Raw genomic sequence first — 22,027 nt, 5'->3', positions numbered from 1 at the left:
TATTTTGTTGATGTTTTAGACACCATACCAACTTTAACAATGCCCATGTACACAGCCTCCATACCAGACCACACCCCTATAGATAGCAGTATAATGGATTTCTACTTTACTGATGCTGACTACGGAGATTACTATAGGTTGATTGTACCAGATGATGGACACTCATACTTCTACTTTGACTCAAATGAAGGTTTGCTAACAGAAAAATTTATGATAAACATTTTTAGGCAAAGAAATAATTATCATTTATGCTTCTCAGATAAACAATGAAACCAAAAACATGTTTTTAATATATAACAACTATGTGTTTATGCCATTATAAAGGATGTACACTTGTCAGTGTTTACGTCCATATGTCTATTCTCGAATTCTTTTCTGACCTCTATGTCCAGTGTGCCTTTCACAAATGTTTTTGAAACTTATACACAATTCGTATTTACACCAAACATTAATGAAGTTTGAATTTTGGTTGCGTCATGGTTCTTCAATTATGTCCCTTGTCAATGGAAAAATTTCTGATTTTGCCATATTTACAAGTGGAGGCATCACTGTACTATTGACACATTCTTCTTTTCTTGATTTTCTTGTTTGTAATCCATTTGAAAGATGTTATATGTACTGTATGATCTGCCTAGCAATTAAGATAAATGTACTTTAACTTCACTTGTCTTTTGTACACACATACCACCACATATCGTTATTGCATAGTCTATATTTAGTCAAAATTGTAAATAAACATTTTAATTAACCATGTCAATAGGAATCATACAGAACTGTTTTTCTGTAGTAGCCAGTCTGAATCTTTAGTTTTGGACAAGTTACACTTTTTTTTCGATTGATGTATCATTTTTTCATAAGGAATTGAACAGAGTACTTTTCCTGAAAGACTTAATTATTTTGAGGAAATTTCAGTATAAATTTTTGACATGTTGAGATATGGAACTTATTAAGTTTAGGTTTCTCAATTCAGAGCTAAACTTATCATATAACAACCTTAACAGAAATCTAAAAATAAATGAACCCCTATCTTTAAGTACAGGGCTTTCTAGAGTATCAAACAGACATGATGTGATGTACAGTAGTTGTCGTTTGTTTATGTAATATATACGTGTTTCTCGTTTCTCGTTTTGTTTATATAGATTAGACCATTAGTTTTCCCGTTTGAATGGATTTACACTAGTAATTTTGGGGCCCTTTATAGCTTGTTGTTCGGTGTGATCCAAGGCTCCGTGTTGAAGGCCGTACCTTTAACCTATAATGGTTTACTTTTTAAATTGTTACTTGGATGGAGAGTTGTCTCATTAGCACTCACACCACATCTTCCTATATCTATGATATATACACTACCTCTATTGTTTCTTTTATTGGAATTGAGTATAACTCGTTTACCCTTTGAAATCCTAACTTTTTGGTGTACCAATAACTGTCACATTCTCATGCTTTCATAAATATTGTTTAACGTAAAGTCTGTGTATGTATATATTTGGTGAAGCAAGAAGGAAAGATGTTTCTTATGAACCACAATATGGCTTTGTCTAAATATAATAAAGATTTTAAACTGGCAGAATTAAGTCATATACCTGCAAATACATCACAGCATATGAAAACGAAAACATGAATTTTTGTTTCAACAAGCATATTTTACAATTGTATTTTTATTGCAAGATAAATAATCAATATACGATAACAATATCATCTGTTTCAGAGTCTGTCCATGTAAAAACAAGCCTGTTTCATTATGTGGGCACTCACCAGAAAGTGAGCACATTTACAGTAAAGGCTCAGGATTCCTGCTACAACAGTGTGTCAGGAACTGTAACAATAACAACATATAATGTGGTATGCATACAGTATTTGAAATTTTCCATGAAATGCATAAACAAAGTTGCAAATTCACAGGCTATTTGCCTACAATACACAAATTTTCACATGTTTGCACATGCTGTTTTCATAACAAGGTTTGAAGACTTTGTCAATGTGTTTACAAGGCATCACAAATATTCTTGTACTACATTGTAATGCTGTAGATTTTTTTATATAGTTAGTTCCTTTTGATTCAAAATCAGTTGTGTTTTCGTAAATCTGTAACCAAACCGTTTCTGCTTTAAAGTTAAAACAATTTGTTCCCTTGCTTGGTGTGTTGCGGTGGAGATAGAAATATTGGGTGTCTGTTTATTAGTGTGTATGCTCATTCTATTTTGTTAGCTCTGTCACATGTACAATTCCTGCCAGAGTTTTGTAAAAAAATATAGCATATATTTATATCAGCAATGTCTCAGACAAGATAAGAACAGCTGCAGATCAACTGTATTTAAAAAAGTTATGTCCCTTGGAAATATTTTGTTTATGTAATGTTCTAGGGACCAGATTATCCAGACTTGCCTGCTTCTGTAACTGTTGATGATATTGATACTGGTACCCTGTATACATTCACTGTTACTGATCCCTCAGGAGACGATACAACATGTAAACTACAGACAACCAGTCCTTCAACATCTTTGTTTTATGTCAGTGGTAAGAATCTTAATTCTTCTTGGACTAGAATAATAAATGTCATCAATATTGACAAAACAAATAATTATAACTTCAAAAAGAGCAGTTCAAATTTGATTTTCTGTTCTTGTACGTTTCTTAGTTAAACGGAAGAATTATAGACATTGTCAAAAGGGGAACCAACTGGCTGTTTTTGTATGAGCCCTGTCATAGATTCTTGATCAGCATTTTTACATGTATTAGCCTTAGACTCGGAGTCATAACAGCTACCTTAGAATCTATATCAGGACCAGCACAGAAACAGCCAGTTAATAAAAATATAATATGAAATACTAAAAATGCAGCACATCATATAATATATATATGCATATTAAAGAATATTCTAACTTTTGTAATTTTATTAGGATATTCTCTGATGTTGAATAGTGGATCTACACTTACTGGAGATAGCTATGAGATCACTATTGCTTGTACAGATGGTACGGATTATACAGAAGCTACATTTACACTGAATATTCGCAGAAATGAAACAGAAATAGGAGAACCGCAATGTAAGAGTAAAGAAATGCAATGATGTTGGTAGAAACAAAACGTAAATGTTGTGGAACTGTAAATTCAAAAATTATTGCATGCATTTACTTTAACCATTGTTGAACAGTGAACACATTTGCGTGATTAATAATTGTGATTTCAAAAATATAGCTTGCTAATGATGCTATGAAATACAACTTTGTATTTTTGCGACATCCCTCCATTTCAATTTCACAACAACAAAAAAACACAGAATTTATGAAATAACAGTAATTTACTAATCAGACTAGCTGAAATTCCGCATATAGAAATAAGATGACTTAATTGATTAAATGAAATCCATAAAGTTCTCTTGGCATCAACTCTGTATATGTATTAGTACTTAAAAGATCTTGCATACAAAATAATCTCATTTAAAAAACAAATCATCTCTGATTTTAGTATATTACTACAGTACGTTTACTGAAGGGGATGTAGCTTCTTTATCATGTGACAATGAGATCCAATCAGGACTGTATAGTTATCCAGATTATGTGAAGCCAGATAAACCATACATCGTTATTGATGAAGTACAATATGTTTACTACGCTTGGTGTACAAGTACAGATAGATATGGCATAGAAGGTCTCTGTGCCAATGAAACAGAATGTACATTTGATGTCACTAATGCAAATGTTGGTAGTTCCTGTGGTAAATCATTCAATATAGGAGATAATGGAGTAGCTGGATTGTTTATTACATGGCATTGTGTCCGTAAGTCTTTATCATTTCTTACATGGCATTGTGTCCGTAAGTCTTTATTATTTATAACATGGCACTGTGTCAGTAAGTCTTTGTCATTTATTACATGGCATTGTGTCAGTAAGTCTTCATCATTGATTACATGGCATTGTGTCCGTAAGTCTTTATATAAATAACACATAGCTGAGAGGGTGATAGAGCAGATTGGTACCTCAAGAAAACATTGTCAACCGCGGCGAAGCTAAGGTTGACAATGCCTTTTCGAGGGGTTCCAATCTGCTTTATCACCCTCTCATCTATGTGTTATTTAATTTATTATACTGAATGTCCTAGCTATCATTATTGGCTTTTACAGATTACTCTTATTTTAAAAGTATTTTCTAAGACGTCACGTTCATAACAACGTTATGGGCATTAGAAAAAAAAACAAAAGTCAAGCAAGATGTTTTATTTTTTTTATTTTAACAGTCAATAAAAAAATCTGAGCCAAAACGTAGAACTTAAGCATTTCCTTGATGTAAATTCAATTCATTGTTCTTTGAATTATCGATTTCTGATTGGTCTACACGAGAGGGTAACATTAAAAAAAATTGTCACCCGCTCAGCCACGTGATAGAGTAAATTGACACCCTCGTCTTAGCAAATCAAAATATGGCATTTCAACGTGAAGTATAATAATATAATTTATTACATGGCATTGTGTCCGTAAGTCTTTATCATTTATTACATGGCATTGTGTCCTTCAGTCCGTAAGTCTTCATCATTTATTACATGACATTGTGTCCGTAAGTCTTGATCATTTATTACCTGGTATTGTGTTCTTCAGTCCGTAAGTCTTCATCATTTATTACATGACATTGTGTCCATAAGTCTTTATCATGTATTACATGGCATTGTGTCCGTAAGTTTTCATAATTCATTACATGACATTGTGTCCGTAAGTCTTTATCATTTATTACATGACATTGTGTCCGTAAGTCTTTATCATTTATTACATTGCATTGTGTCTGTAAGTCTTCATCATTTATTACATGGCATTGTGTCCTTCAGTCCGTAAGTCTACATCATTTATTAGTCAAAACTATATTTTTATACACCCCCCCCCCCCCCCCCCCTTAAAAAAAGGAGGGGTATAATGTTTTACTTCTGTCTGTCCGTCTGTATGTCAATCTGTCCCATTAATATTTTTCATCCAATCTTTCTCAGGAACTACACCAGAATGATTTCTGAAATTTGTTTTTCGAATTTATATAAGTCAGCTATCCTGTGTGATGTGTTTTCATATTCATCACTTAAACACAACCTGTTTTGCAAACGCTTTCATTATTTTACTCATTGAAATTATCCATGTGCGGTTGGAATTTCATTAATGAACAGTACTATTTCTCAGTTTTACTCGTTATTTAACATGTTTAAGAATATAAAGAACTTCCGAACCCACACCTTTCATGTTTTGAGCTGGTAGAATCTCCTTAAGGGTTGTAAGAAATCCTGCTTAATTGACTACAACACATAAGTAAACTGAAACTATTATTGGTCGACATATTTCGGCAAGTAGATCAACGTTTTTAATCTCAGGACTAAGTTTAAAAAATGAAAATCCCTGAAATACGAAAATGATTTCGGGTATGTGACGTCATAATTGTCTAATTTGATATATGTTGATCAGAACATGAATCAAATACATACAAATGACTGAATTCAGAGTTTTTATTATTTTTGCAATCTTCTTTATCTTAAAAATGTTCTGATGATAAGTAAATTAATAAAATGTGTTTTAAAAACAAATAATGAGAATAAGTATATGAGTAATAAAATTGAGTTGAGAATGGAAAAGGAAAATGTGTCAAAGAGTCAACAACCTGACCATTAGAACAGAAAAAATCAGAATATCACCAACAGGTCTTCAATGCAGCAATAAATTCCCGAACACCGGAGGCGTCCTTCAGCTGGCCCCTAAATAAATATGTATACTATTTTAGTGATAATGAACGCCATACTAAACTCCAAATTGTACACAGGAAAATAAAATTAAAAATAATACAAGACTAACAAAGACCACAGGCTCCTGACTTGGGAAAGGCGCAAAAATTTGGCGGGGTTAAACAAGTTTATGAGATCTCAACCATCCTCCTCTTATACCTCTAGCCAATGAAGAAAAATAAACGCATAATAATACGCACATTAAAATTTAGTTCAAGAGAAGTCCGAGTCTGACGACAGAAGATGTAATCAAAGAAAATAAACAAAATGACGATAATACATAAATAACAACAGACTACTATCAGTTAACTGACATGCCAGCTCCAGACTTCAATTAAACGGATTGAAAGATTATGTCTTCATCATATGAACATCAGACACCATCCTTCCCGTTAAGGGTTTAGTATTATACCATCAAAACATATATGAAAAGAACATAACTCGTGTCATGCAAACAACTGGTTTTTAAATAAATGTGTTAGTTCCGATGCAAAAACCCTATAAGTGAACCAATATTAACGCCAAAACATGCAATCTTTAATGATCTGACAACAGTATCGTAACTATATCCCTTTTTAATAAGTATATTTAAAGGTTTTGTTAGCTTCTGAGGTGAATAATGACATTTTTGTGCTTAAAAAGAATATTTCCATAAAAAAATGGATGTGAAATACCTGAATGTATCAGAAGTATGCATGTTGTGCTATGTTTTTGAATGATGTCATTATACTGATGATAAGATTTAGTAAATGTTTTGACTTGTTTGTGATATCGAAAACCCTCGTGTAAATTTTTTTCAGTAATACATAAATTTCTCTCGTTAAAATCTAAAACATTGTTAGATACACGAGCGAATCGTACAAGTTGAGATATATTAACACCGTAAGATGATGACAAGGGAACGTCACCATCTACAAATGGATAATTTACGATAGGAAATGTAAAATCATCTTTTTTATTATAAATTTAAGTATTAAGCTTTCCGTTAAGGATATAGATATTAAAATCGAGGAAATGGCAGTGGTCATTTAAAGTAAGTTCATCAGGATACATTTCTTTAGTAAACATACTGAAGTCGTCTTATTGAGAGCCAAAATATCATCCAAATATCTAAAAGTATTATGTTAAGGTAAATTGTCAGAGTACAGTTTCTATATAGTTTCTTTCTAATTTGTAGTTTCTTCCTAATTTGGAAAGTGCCCTCAAAATAAAGGGCGAACTATATAGAAACAATTCATACATTATACTTACAATACATCAAATGATATAATTGACTGTAAGCACATTGGGAAGATTTTTTTGAAATAAATGAGTGGAGAACTGATTTAATAGGCTGTTGATTCTATTAATATTTTTATACGATTATGATTTTTAGGAGATGGAGCGTGGACGACTTGGTCAGAATGGGGTGATTGTGACAGAACTTGTGCTGGTGGATATCAACAGAGAACCAGATCATGTACAAACCCTTCACCAAATTACCACAGTAAAAACAAAGTTTGTGAAGACAGTAGAGATTATGAGAAACAACGATGTAATACACAACACTGCACATGTATGTCCTTATTAGCCTACTTAAGGGTAAATCGAAACAATACCAATTTGATTTCAACAAGTACATCTTTGTTTTCCTTGTAAGTCAAACATTTTAAGCATTACCATGCAAAAGCAATATCTTAGGAAAAGGTTACAAAACATTAAGAGCAAATATTTCATATGTGAAATTTAATTATCAAGGACAAATGAACAGAAATGTTAGAAACATCAAAAATTCACTTGACGTTGTTTGTACTTCACACTACGTTGATTGATATAATCATCAGAGTTTTATCTCTATATAAAATGATGAAGGATTGAATCCATCTAACAACTATCGATAAACATACAAAGACAAAAAAAACTCGGAAAACAACACCTCTCAAACAGCGTTGATCTGTGAAATTTAAAAATATCAATTTATTCAATAATAAACGTTACAGTATGTAAAACAATATCAAATATATCCTCACCTATTTGGCATTGACTAATTTGACTAAACACACTATTTAATATACAGGATCTTGACTGTTATTTTGATTTTTTTTAGATTCTGGCACTGCTTGTAGAAATGAGAATTTTGAAGCCTATTGCTATGATTATAATACATATGGCAGGGTTTCTATAACAAGTGCTTCATGGACGGAGGGCTGTGGTTGGATGTATAATACTAATACACCGTCCAGTCAAAATGTATTGTCAGCTTTATCAGGACATTGTAGTAATTACGTGAAGTGTAATCCAGTTGTTAATGATGGGAACATTGGAAGCTGTACTTCTGCTACTACTTACTGGGGAAGTTCTTACACATACCCAGACACTTACTGGTGTAATCAGAACGGGTGGTATTCTTGTTCAACAACATCTACAACAAGTAACCATCTTCAATCTTACTCCATCTGTGGCAAACTCCATTGGGAATACTCTTGTATAAGTAAGTTTTAAAATATTATTTTGTTTATGAAAAAAAGTAAAATCACAAAAATACTGAACTCAGAGGAAAATCAATTTGGAAAGTCACTCTTTATGTAAGTTAATAACAGTTAGCTGATATGTTTTTCCCTTTTTTTCATATTAAGGTATATAATTTATTACTTTATTTGAATAGATGCATCGATGTTAAATATTTATCGCATATACTTACAATATATTTGTCATGCACACCTACAATGTATTTGTCATGCACATCTACAATGCATTTGTCATGCACACTTACAATATATTTGTCATGCACACCTACAATGTATTTGTCATGCACACCTACAATGTATTTGTCATGCACACATGCAATGTATTTGTCATGCACACTTACAATGTCTTTGTCATGCACACCTACAATGTGTTTGTCATGCACACCCTCAATGTATTTGTCATGCACACCTACAATGTCTTTGTCATGCACACTTACAATATATTTGTCATGTACACCTACAATGTATTTGTCATGCACACCTACAATGTATTTGTCATGCACACATGCAATGTATTTGTCATGCACACTTACAATGTATTTGTCATGCACACATGCAATGTATTTGTCATGCACACATGCAATGTATTTGTCATGCACACTTACAATGTATTTTTCATGCACACCTACAATGTGTTTGTCATGCACACCCTCAATGTATTTGTCATGCACACCTACAATGTCTTTGTCATGCACACCTACATCGTATTTGTCATGCACACATACAACATACCCAGACAACATGAGTATTTGGCCTAACATTGGCACAACGTGTATCATTGCATTGGCCCATCGTTGTATTTTAACGTTGGCCCAATGTATAAGTGAACATTGTACAGTTATACGCAATACATATAGCCAACGTTGGCCCATTGTATTTAAAACGAAATCCATGTTGGCACAACGTTGGTCCAACGTAGAAATATCTTTTCTTATGTTGACACTACGTTGGTCCAACGTAGATACAATGTATGTCTTATTTCTGTGTTGTCACTATGTTGGTCCAAGGTATATATTTCTCATTTTTATGTTGGCAATACGTTGGTCCATTGTATCAACCATGCAAATTACAATGGATGCTACATGAGGAGCTGGATATGATAAATACTCCGGAGCACATTTGATTTTTTTTTGTGTACCAAACTGGCAACGTTTAAGGTAGCAAATCTGTATTTTTGTATTACCCATTGCTGTTTCTGTCCTTGTTTTTTTCATGACTTTTGCCTCTTTATTATCATTTATAATTGTGTAACACTAAGATATTTCTTTGGCAATGTTTGATAGATCGACTAGATAAACTCTGTGTCAGTTGGTCTCTTGTAAAGAGTTGTCTCATTAGCAAAAATCATACCACATCTTCTTTTTTCATATCAATTTCATTTGTTCCTTCCACAGAACAAATGACGCATGGCTTATGGTAAGTCGCTCATTCAAATAATTTTTTATGAGATGTAATTTTATTTGTATTGATTCCAGATCAGAATGAAAATTAAATAATTCAGAAGATTAACCTTTATTTATTTAAAATTTGATATTATTGGTCGTCACTACGAGTATTGTCCTCCTCAATTTGAACTTCATCAGTTTCATTATTATTTATGCGAATCTTTCTTTCCCTTCTCTGTTTCCTGTCACCTTCTCTGTCAAAGCTAAACCAATCTTTAGCTGCATCATCTGTCTCCTTATCTGAAGACTCTTTACAGCTACGTTTTTTTTCTAACAGACTCTGTAAAAAAGTTATACGTAAACTTGAATTATGTATTTTCCTAATGCATGCGTGCGTACTCTCCCTACTAGATATGTAATATAAATTAATGTATATTCTAAATATTTTAAACACTATTTAATACAAATAAAATCTTAAATAAGCAATCTTTTTTTCATTTTTTAAATATTAGTATATATTCAATTTCAAGGCAATACAGTTTTCCAGGATTGTGCCCATAATCCTTCTTACACTCTGCTTTACCGTATATCATCAAGAAGTACTCATGTGTTTGATTTGAAACATAATTATATGATGCTAGATTTAAATGAAATAAAACATATAACAATTTTGTATAAATCATAAATGTTTAGAAATAAGTAGAAATGAACAACTCACATGTTTTTCTTTTCTTTTTTTCCTGAAGACAATTCTCGTTTCTGTAGTATTACTGCTCTGCAAGGCGGGAAATGATCACAATTCTGACCATCCCATTAAACTTATGGATATTACCATAGCAACTATCATTGACCAGCGTGTTATTTGTATTCAAGTTTATCAAAATGTTACAGCTGTAGATATATTGCTTACGTCGCAACTATATACTAATTCATTATCAATAATGTTTAAAGTAATTATATTGGGGAATAGTACAAGAAGCAGTGGTAATAGTAATAAAAGTAACCTTAATGACACTTTAAATACCAACAAAAACAAATAATAAATATAAACTTCATAATTTTATCGAGTCACCACATTGCAAAAATAAGCTGTTTTATGGGTAATCAAGATAAGTATACCCAACCGATATCCTACATGCATGTACCACTTATGTAAACCATAATTGACAAAATGTACATTGACAGTTTGAGTGTGATATACAGTGTTACATGGAACAACCAACGTTAGCTTATAATAGATTTTCAACATTGACCCAGCATTGGCCAAGCATTGGTCCAACATACTTTAACAAATGTACAAATATAATTTTTCTGATCACTTTTTTCTAATCGTTGATATATAGACCAAATTTCCCAGGGAATGGATAAATAAATTAGACTACAGTAGTCCTGGCCTTATACGATTCGGAAGGGTATAGCAAAGCAATCAACCTTTCTGACCTAACATTGGGGCAACGTTGGACCAACGTTGGCATAGAAAAGTTGCCAACACCGACGGATGGTCTTGTAAATATCATCATACCAACGTTGGCCCAATGTTCTGTAGCCATCACCAACAAATGTATTAGAATTCATCTCAACAGACCGACAATTTGCCAACGTTGGGCCAATGTTGTGCATCCAACATCAACGTGCGACCAACGGTCCGACAATTTGCCAACGTCGGGCCAATGTTGTGCTGCCAACACAAACGGACCGACAATTTGCCAACGTTAGACCACTGTTAGTCTGTTGACTGGGTATTTGTCATGTAGACATACAATGTCTTTGTCATGTACACCTATAACTCACTTGGAAACCCAAAATATACCTTCACGACACCTACCAAAGAGGAAATCCTGGATAATCATAGGTCTGTTCTATGTTCCTTTGGAATTTCAACCAAAGATGATGAACTGGATCTTTCATCACTGTATTGGATATCTAAACTGCATAAGTGTCCTTACAAACAACGGTATATTGCTGGGTCTTCCAAGTGCTCCACGAAATCTTTTTCTTAATCATTAACATCCATTTTATCAGCAATCAAAGACGGGCTTTAGAGTTATTGTGAAACTGCCAATTCTAAAGGTTGGCGTGGATACTTAAAAAATCCAAAGATCTTTTAGAATACATGCAATCTTACCCTCTTTCATCTTGTAATAGTATTAAAACATTTGACTTTTCTACACTGTATACAAGTATTCCACACTCCAAACTAAAAGACAAATTGAAAGAGTTGGTATTGCTTTTTTTCATAAAAAAGAATGGCCAACGAATATCTTGTCTTAAGAAGGGATAAGTTCTACTTTTGAATTCTGGGGTCCGTGTTGTTTATTCTTTAGTTTTCTATGTTGTGTCATATGTACTATTATTTGTTTGCTTGTCTTTTTCATTTTTTAGCCATGGCGTTGTCAGTTTATTTTTGATTAATGAGTTTGACTGTTTCTTTGGTATCTTTCGTCCCTCTTTTGTAAAGGATCACTCTGATTCAAACAAAAAAATCTCTGAAACTGTCATTATCAAGATGCTAAAATTCTCTTGATTGATAACATATTTGTTACGTTCGGAAGACGTGTGTTTCAACAGACTATCGGCATTCCGATGGGAACGAATTGTGCCCCTCTTCTTGCCAACTTGTTTCTTTATTATTATGAGGCTGACTTCATTCTTAGAAAGAAAGATAAAAAGTTAGTTATATTCTTTAACTCTACTTTGCGCTATATAGATGATGATCTTTCACCAAATAATTCAAAATTTAGTGACTATGTCGAATGCATTCATCCCATTGAACTATGAGATGATAAAGGATACAACAGATAGAGTTAAGTCGGCCTCATATCTTGATTTAGATCTAGATCTAGAAATTGACAATGATGATCGTCAAAAACAACAAAAATTACGACAAAAGATGATTTCAGATTTCCAATTGTGAACTTTCCATTTCTAAGTAGCATCATTCCAGCAGCACCAGCATACGGTGTATCTCCAAATTGATACGATATCCCGTGCGATTTTCTTGATAGAGGGATGTTGTTCACAAGGAAGCTAACAAATCAAGAGTTCCAAATGGTGAAGTTGAAATCATCTCTTCGTAAATTTTACGGACGCCATCACGAGTTGGTTGCCCTTATGGAATAACCGTTTAACAAATGATATCGGATATGTTACTTAAGTCGAAACTCCAGTCCCCTATCCTTTTCATAAATGTAACCTACCAAACTAGACTATTTACCGGATTTGTTATCTCATAAGCAACACGACGGGTGTCACATGTGGAGCAGAATCTGCTTACCCTTCCGGAGCACCTGAGATCACCCCTAGTTTTTGGTGGGGCTCGTGTTGTTTATTCTTTAGTTTTATATGTTGTGTTATGTGTACTACTGTTTGTCTATTTGACCTTTTCATTTTTAGCCATGGCATTGTCAGTTTATTGTCGATTTATGAGTTTGAGTGTCCTGGTTTCTTTCGTCCCTCTTCTATAATATATTTGTCATGTATACCTACAATGTATTTCAATGGTCAGTATAATGTACAACTTTAATAGGTATATATATCATGTTTACCTCTTATGTATTTCTTATGTTATTACCTATGAAATAATTCTGTAGTACACTTATGATATATTACTCATGTACACCTATACTGTATTTAACACGTACACCTTTTTTTTATATCTAATGTTCACCTTTGATATATATCTCAGATCATGTACTCGTATACTTTATTTCTCATGTACACGTATGATTTATTTCTCATGTACTTCTACAATGTATTTCTCATCTTCACCTTTGATTATCTTTCAGCACCACAATGGGCCTCATGGTCAGAATGGTCTTCATGTTCAGTCACATGTGGACACGGAACTCAAACAAGGACAAGATCATGTGAAAATGAATACACAACCAGAGATGGAGCATTAAGAACATGTGCTCAAACAGGATCAGAATTGCAGAGTTTGGAATCTAGGAACTGTCTGTTCAATGGAACACACCCATACTGCACATGTAAGTCATATTTAAGAGGTAAATGTAAAAAATGAAAAAAAAGCAGTTGTAGAAATTACTGTTATGAGGGATCTTTTGCTGCAATATAATTAAACCAAAGACATATTTCTATTATTACACACAGTTTTAAATGCAATTGTACTGCACCTGTTAAATGTGATTGGAGTTTATAAGCGGATACTTTTAAATTTCAACCATCAACGTGTTACATGAAAAGCAAAACATTTGAATATAGGAAAGATATAATTTTGGTTACAGGATTTGTTTAAGCTTACCCGGCCAGAAGGGCCAAGTGAGCTTTTCTCATCACTTGGAATCCGTCGACCGTCGTCATCCATTGACTGTCGAGTCCGTCGTCGTAGTCGTAATTCGTCGTCGTCTGTCGTCGTTAACTTTTACAATAATCTTCTCCTGAAACTTGTTGACCAAATTTAACCAAACTTGGCCACACTCATCATTAGGGTATCTTGATTACAAAATATGTCCGGTGACCAGGCCATCCAACCAAGATGGCCGCCATGGCCAAAAATATAACATAGGGGTAAAATGTACATGTTTGCTTAAATCTCTGAAAACAAAGCATTTAGAGCAAATTTGACGGGGTAAAATTATTATCAGGTTAAGATCTATCTACCCTCAAATGAATCGGACAACTCATTGTTAGGTTGCTTCGCATGAATTGTTTATTTTAAGGAAATTTTGTCGTTTTTATGACTAATTTATGTTTTTTTTTTTGTCTGTGTCCCCTCTGTTCTTCCGTTCATCCGTTCGTTTGTCCATCTGTCCCACTTCAGGTTAAAGTGTTTTGTCGAGATAGTTTTTGATGAAGTTGAAGTCCAATCAACTTGAAACTTAGTACACATAACTCCCTAGGATATGATATTTCCCATTTTAATGCCAGATCAGAGATTTCCACCCATTTTCACGGTCCAATGAACATAGAAAATGATAGTGTGGATGGGGCATTTGTGTACCGGGGACACATTCTTTTTGGTTATTATCTTGAATATTATTATAGATAGAGATAAACTGTAATCAGCAATGATGTTCAACAAAGTAAGATCTACAAATAAGTCAACAGTTAAGTTATAGCACCCTATATTTAATTTTTAACAATTTTTCGTAAATTTGTGTAATCTTTTACAAAAATCGTTTCCTTTGTAACTCCTTTAACCAAAATTTAACCAATCATCATTAGGGTAACTAGTTTTAAAATTGTATCCAATGAACCAGCCCGGGAACCAAGATGGCTGACATGGCTAAAAAAGTACAAAGGGTAACATGCATTGTTTTTACTCATATTTTTTAAACGAAAGCAAAATATAAAATTGTTCTTATGTCAAGATATATCTGCTCTAAAATTTTCAGACCATTCAGGCAATCTTGTGTTAGGTTGCTACCTCTGAATTGGTAATTTTAGAATATTTTGCAGCTTTGTTGTTAAACTGAGATAAACTGTAAACAGCAATAATTTACAGCAAAGTAAGAGCTAATTTTTTTAAATTTTTACAATTTTTTTTCTACTGTTACTACTGGGCCAAGTTTATTATAGATAGAGATGATTGTAGGCATGAATAATGTTCAGTAAAGTATATCTAAACACATCACCATCACCAAAACATAATTATGTCATGAATCCATCTGTGTCCTTTGTTTTATATGCACATAGATCAAGGTGAGCGACACAGGCTCTTTAGAGCCTCTTGTTTCTTTGTAGATTGTGAAAGTTATAAATATAATTACAAAGACATCACTTCTTTCTCTAATTACATATCCAATACTCATTCAGGTATGTACAATATGTGTTTTGAAATAAGGTTCTATAAATAGTTTCAAGTCAAATTCTAGGGGTTAAGAAAACCATTTTTATTTCGATATAATTAGTGAAAAGTATCCATGTGTTATGAAACTTATGCACGTTGCTTACTACCACAACACACATATCCAGTTTGAATTTTACTGGCGTTACTGCTACTTTTCTAGAGTTATTCCCCTTTACAAATGTTATGAAACTTATACACATTGCTTGTATCCCTCATACCTCATATCTTGTTTGACCGTATATATATATATATATATATAGTAATATATAGGTCAGCAAAAAAAGATTTACAAATAGGATAAAATGACTTAATTGGTTAACTAGTTATCGGATTTATTGCAGTTTAAAGTTTATTTCAAAAACTCATAGAGATAGGTATAGATTTTAAACAGGTAAACAAATCATTTATTGAAGACCTACAAATAAGCAAACAATACAAAATACAAAAAAGGATTTTGAAATATCAAATGGCAAACATTTCACCAGGAGCGTGATTTTTTCATTGAACACATCTGAAATGATAGACAAAATCATGATATTTTTAAATATTGTCTATTTTTTGCACAGGAAACACCTATATCTTAGAAAGTCCAGTACATATAGTCAGATGCTGTGGAGTGATACATTACTGGGAGTTCTATCCAGTTGATTTAGGATGGCTATATTTCATTGTTTGGAGGAAATCTGGAGAAGATTTTGAAAATTAAAGGGAAATTGTTGGATTTAATAAATTTAATGTAGACAATAGTATGTGTATAACCAATTAGGATTAGAATTTATATGAAAATAAGGGGATATGATTCGGTGTTGTCAAATCACTTCCCTATCTGTTTTCAAACAGCATTCATTGGGAATTAACCCACTAATTTTTATATAGCTCGGTCAGTGTATATGTTTAAAAAGTCTGCAATATCAAGCATGAATGGCCACTAAACACCTTAACTCATATTTTGAATACTCCATGACTAATTATAAATTATAAATACCATTATAGAAACTGTTCAAATATTATATTGACAAGAATGACTGAAAATAAAAAAAAACCTATTGGTGATCTTTCAATGATGTTTTAAATTGATGTATGATTGTAAAACATATTGTTCATTGTAGCTTCCATGCTTCATGATGTTTATACATATGAGGTACCTAGTAGCCAAAGAATAGCTATCACCGATGGAGATATGATTGGATGGTAAGTTATGGGATGTATTGTATGTATATTGTAATAAGATTGATTGATGTACATAGTTCGTCTTACCAAAATGCTGATATAAATTGCATTGTAAAACCTTTTCAAAAGATTTAAAGAATTTTTTTTTTATCATTTTGAGAATGTCTAAAGCAAACTTGGTAAGTTTTGTTTTTTCCTTTTTCCTTTTTTAACTGATGATAGATAGTTTATTATGCATTTAAAGGGGCACTAGCTGTCAAATTCATGGTCACCGATTTGACTCAAATTCTCATATTTGATTTAAAACAACATGAAAAATGTAAAACATTTATCCAAACTACCAAAAGTCTAAAATAAAAAGTATACAGAGCATTGTGTAGATAATATGTAGGTTCGTTTCGTGTGTATGTTAGCCCAGACGCCATCTAATTAACTATTGATTTGACATCAGATGACCATATAAACGATGTTAACATAAATAACGATATAAATAGATTAAACCAACACGTGCAATTCGATTTTTATAGGTCTGTTTGATTTTATCTTATAGATTGAAAATTTATGTTTATCATTGCTTTTACCCGTATAAAAATGATTTAATATAGATCGAATCAGTAATCAAATGATTTACCGTAGTTTCTCTTTCATTGTTGACATTCTTTTTCTTTAAATAACCTGTACACGTATAATGCATGCGTTGTCCATCTCTAGCTAGGGGTTATATTGAAGTTACACATGACTACGGATTTAATGAGGTCGACTAATTCACTTGCAAGTGAATGAGTATTTATCAATGTTTCTTCGCTTAATTTGACAAAATTAAACCATTTTGGCTGCTAAAAGCGAATTATTATTTCTGTATTTCACTTTCATTATTGATCGAACAAAAAAAATCTTACTTATGATTTTTTATATATCTCGTAGCTAGTGCTCCTTTAACATTTTCAGACATTCTGAGATTCAATTTTTGTACATAATAAATTTTCAAACCTTCATTGATTTGATTGTAAATAAAAGAAGCTAATTTTCAAGACTAAAAATAAGGATCTGAAGAAAAAAGTTATATATTAATGGAATACATCTGTGTAACTGTATAACTGATAAATCATCATCAGGTCATACTTTTTACAGTCAACTTATCACATTTACACTGACAGCTGCAAACGAAGACTAGATAACAGAGTTTCACGGAATAATTTTAACATTATGTTAACTGTATAATTGGTTGATATTTCGTCACTGGTGATATGTATAGTCATTGATGACACATTAAAGAAATAATTGAAAGATCTTGATACATAATGGATTGATCTGTTTCAGGCTTTGATAGATTAACCTAAACAATTGTTACTAGATTTTGTTTTGCCTGAAGTCAAAGTCCTTGAATGCACAACATAGGGATGCTATGCTAAGCAACTGTTTGTCAACTGTATAACTATGCACTTCATTTGTTCTGACTTATACTAAAAGGAAAATAATATCTGGTATATTGAATCATTGCAGGTTTACACATGTGTTAAACAGGGTTCACCTGACCTTTTCCTCGTTATTTGATCACATTATTTGAGTAAGATAGTTACATCCATTTCTCAAACTATATTTGGTGTATGTAATGACTGTAAGATAAACATGTCTGTTCAAGCTAGTATCATCTGACCATGACTTTATTTTCATGGTTCATTTGTATATGCTAGATTTTACTAAGTTTGGTCCTTTGGTCGGATACTATCAGCAATAGGTCAACTATATTTGGTGTATGTAATGACTGTAAAATGAACATGTTTATTCTTTAAGATTCATTTGTCCTTCTCCATTAATTAAATATTAACTATTAGCTGTCTAGTAGATAATGTGTGTGCACTCTTTTTAATGTATATTAATTTAATTCTTATCAGGTGGGATCCTAACAATGTCATACCCTATGAGACCTGTGATTCATCCTACGATCCATCAACTGACAGTCACCATGACTACAGACTTAACCTTTGCCCTACTCGTACATTGGTAACAACAAAGAACTCATTTAGTGTTGGTGATGAAGTAGACTTTACCACAAGTCCAACTTTGATTACAGAAAAAGTATTTGCTGTCCAGTATATTACAACTCCAAGTAAGTATAGCTGAATTAAAGAGGACGACTTTGAAGGATTACATAATGGTTGACATGGCTAAAAAGAACATAGAGAGAAAAGCCAAGTTTTGTCACTTATGTTCAAAATCATTATATACATTGATATATAGAGGAAATAGACTATGCAGAAAGTTTCATATTGCTAAGATCTACTAACTGTCTATTTATATACAAAAATATACATTATTTAAGCTATTGCCCTTAAAGGAAACACATTTACCATTATTTTTCGTTTTTTTTTGTCTGTTATCTTAATAATGTTGATATTAAAATGTAAACCATTAATTAGGAAAATAATCAGCAAGAAAAAGATTTACAAATAAATCATCATGGTATTTTTTGGATTCTTAGAAGAGTTATTGCCAGTAAATGAAAATATTCACAATGTACGCAGCAGTTTTTTTTACCTATTATCTTGAAAGTTATACAAGAAAGACAGAAATTTAATGTGACAAAACAACGAGAAGCAGTAAGACAAAATCTTCAAATAGTTGATGGTTAGTTGACTTTTTACACATAAAATGGTTTTTTAACATGTAAAAGGAGATTTGCATGACAAATTTCACTGTATTTGCTTCTTCAAAATTGAAATACTAGTACAGAGAAATCTTTTGTGGCACAGATTAAAATTAAATACTCTATTTAGTTTGAGATGAAAAATGCTTGATTTATCAGTTTGTAATATAACACAAATGATATAGGTCTTTCTCAAAATATTTAACGAAGAGGAAAATAATAGTTGATACTATAACATCATTTACTTAACAACACCACAGGTAAATTATCAATTGTAATCGGTTTAACCCAGTCATCTTGTGACCCCCAATGGCTTTGTTGGGGTCAGTTAATGTCATAGGGGGTTCATGGCGTCACGTCATATGATGCCCAGACGTCCGAGGGCTATGGATGTTTAGCATTGTGCAGGTTGCAGTAATCAACTACAGATTCAATGATTTATCTACTAACAACACATCGTCGTGGTTAGCGGACTGCTTAGCTGACCAACCTGACCCTTAAAGCAGCCGTTGTGGCGTATCGACTGAAGAAACATCAAGAAGACCTGTTGGTGACCTTCTGCTGTTGTCTTCTCTATGGTCGGGTTGTTGTCTCTTTGACACATTCCCCATTTCCATTCTCTATGTTATCAAAATAGTAAAAAAACCTCATCATAACCAAGATGGCGACCTACCAAAATGGCGCCTTCATCTGTTCCTGACCCACTACAGAAAATATTTAATTGTTCACCAAACGCCTTTTGGCACCGAGCCGACCGTACGAGATATGTATATCCAGCAAGGCCGTTAAACACGTCCATCCTTATGACGTCACGTCTACTGTTAATGGTGACATCATGTATTGATGCTGTTATATTTCAAAGTTCATTATTCTACAAAATGCAGCTGAAAATGTCATGCGTCTGATAAAATCGACAAATATGTCACTACTTACTCCACGCAGACCATAAAGAGTAGATACAAGCCATGGGCGATTAAGACTCTATTCTCATCCCTGTGGATTTTACAAGCCTATAAAATTGGTTTGGGGTCAGTGGTGAACCAAAACTTAAAAGATTACATGAATAGTAAACAATTACAGTTAACCAGTTAATATTATCAATATCAGCAATTTTTCTATATACATAGGTTTTTTTTCGTTTTTTTGGCAGATAGAGCACCATATTTGCCAATAGGTACACTATACTGGATAACAGATGACAGAGCTATAGATACGATAGCTAACCGTTTTTATTTTACTGATGATGATGATGGAGATTTTTATACTTACTTTGATATGCCTTACAGTGATCCATATTTCTATTTTGATTCATCAAAAGGTATATATCTTCTGTAGTAAAACTTGGACTTGCAGTCATAATTTTTCAAATACGATGTCATTACTCAGACTCAGGAACCACTACTGGATTTGGTTTTAGAGCACACAATTTGCACACTGAGTACTGAGTAAAGTTTTATAACCAAGTATCTTGGTCATACAGGAACCTTGTTTTAAATTACCCTGCATTTGATTTAGTAAAATCTATATCGGGTGAGAAATATAAGAGCGAAGTATCTTCATGTATCATAACAAAGATGCAAATGTCTTGCTGCGTTTTAACACAAGAAAAGATGATTATCTCTTGCTGTATCCTAATACATAATACATGTGTTTTGCTGTAATGTTGATTGACCGATTGATGTATTTTAATGAAGTTTTTTTACGTTCATCTTTTGATGTCGTCATTAAGCATTTAGGCTTTTGAAATAGATTCATTTAAGAACCCAAAAAAAACAAAAAAAACAACATATGTGTTGATTTCTGTTTTAGGTAATTTACATGTAAAATCAACATTACCTCATGAAGTAGGAACACCTTACCATGGATATATAGTGACTATATCAACACAAGATTCTTGTTATAACAGAGCGACAGGAACTGTCACTATATCAACATATAATGAGGTACGTACTACCTGTATGTCATTTCAGTTCAACAATCTTTACTCAATAAGTTTTATGTGATTTTTGGTCTGTGTTTGTTTGTCTGTTTGTCCTGTTTTAGCCCCACAGAAAAAGATGAGGGCAAGTTGAGTGTCATGTGGCGGACAGTTTAGAGCTTGATGTTTTAAGCTAAATAGTTGAGGGCTAGGTGTTGAGCAGCTAAGCTCAACTCAAACCTGGCCAAGCATTGAATGTTTGATAGATGTCGCTCCACTGCCCCTCAACTGAAGCTGGCACATAAGTTGAGGAAAAGGTGAGCAAAAATTGAGCATTCAGATTTTGATTTTTAGGCAGTTAAGCTGCCTTATGCGAGCACCCTAGATTTGTGTTCTACCCAATAAATGCTGAAATACGTGCCATTGTTATTTTCTAGCTATAATAGTATGTTATTTATAAATAATTGAACAGTTTGCATACTTTTTATTCTGGAATACAAAAAAAAATGACCAGAAAAACCTTCAATGATCGTCAATTTATCCAAAAGTTTTGAAGTTGCACGTAGGAAGTAGAACACATTGGGAATCATTGTGAAGCTTATTATTCCCTGGGCTTTTGGTTAAGAAGTCTAAGAACAAATGTAGGAAATATTTAATCACCTAAAAATTTCTCAAGACAGGTAGTTTAGATTTTCAAAATTGCAATAGTCGTAGGAATATTATTTGTCATCAATACGTACAGGTAGTCAACTACGTCAGTAGCCTATTTTTAGATTCATACTTTTGGCGGCAATTTTAAATCAGAAGACGAAATTTGCGTATCTTTGTGTATATTTACGTGTG

Source organism: Mytilus trossulus, chromosome 11 (genome assembly GCF_036588685.1).
Source record: "Mytilus trossulus isolate FHL-02 chromosome 11, PNRI_Mtr1.1.1.hap1, whole genome shotgun sequence".
Classification (NCBI taxonomy): Eukaryota; Metazoa; Mollusca; class Bivalvia; order Mytilida; family Mytilidae; genus Mytilus; species Mytilus trossulus.
This window is presented reverse-complemented; position numbering follows the sequence as displayed.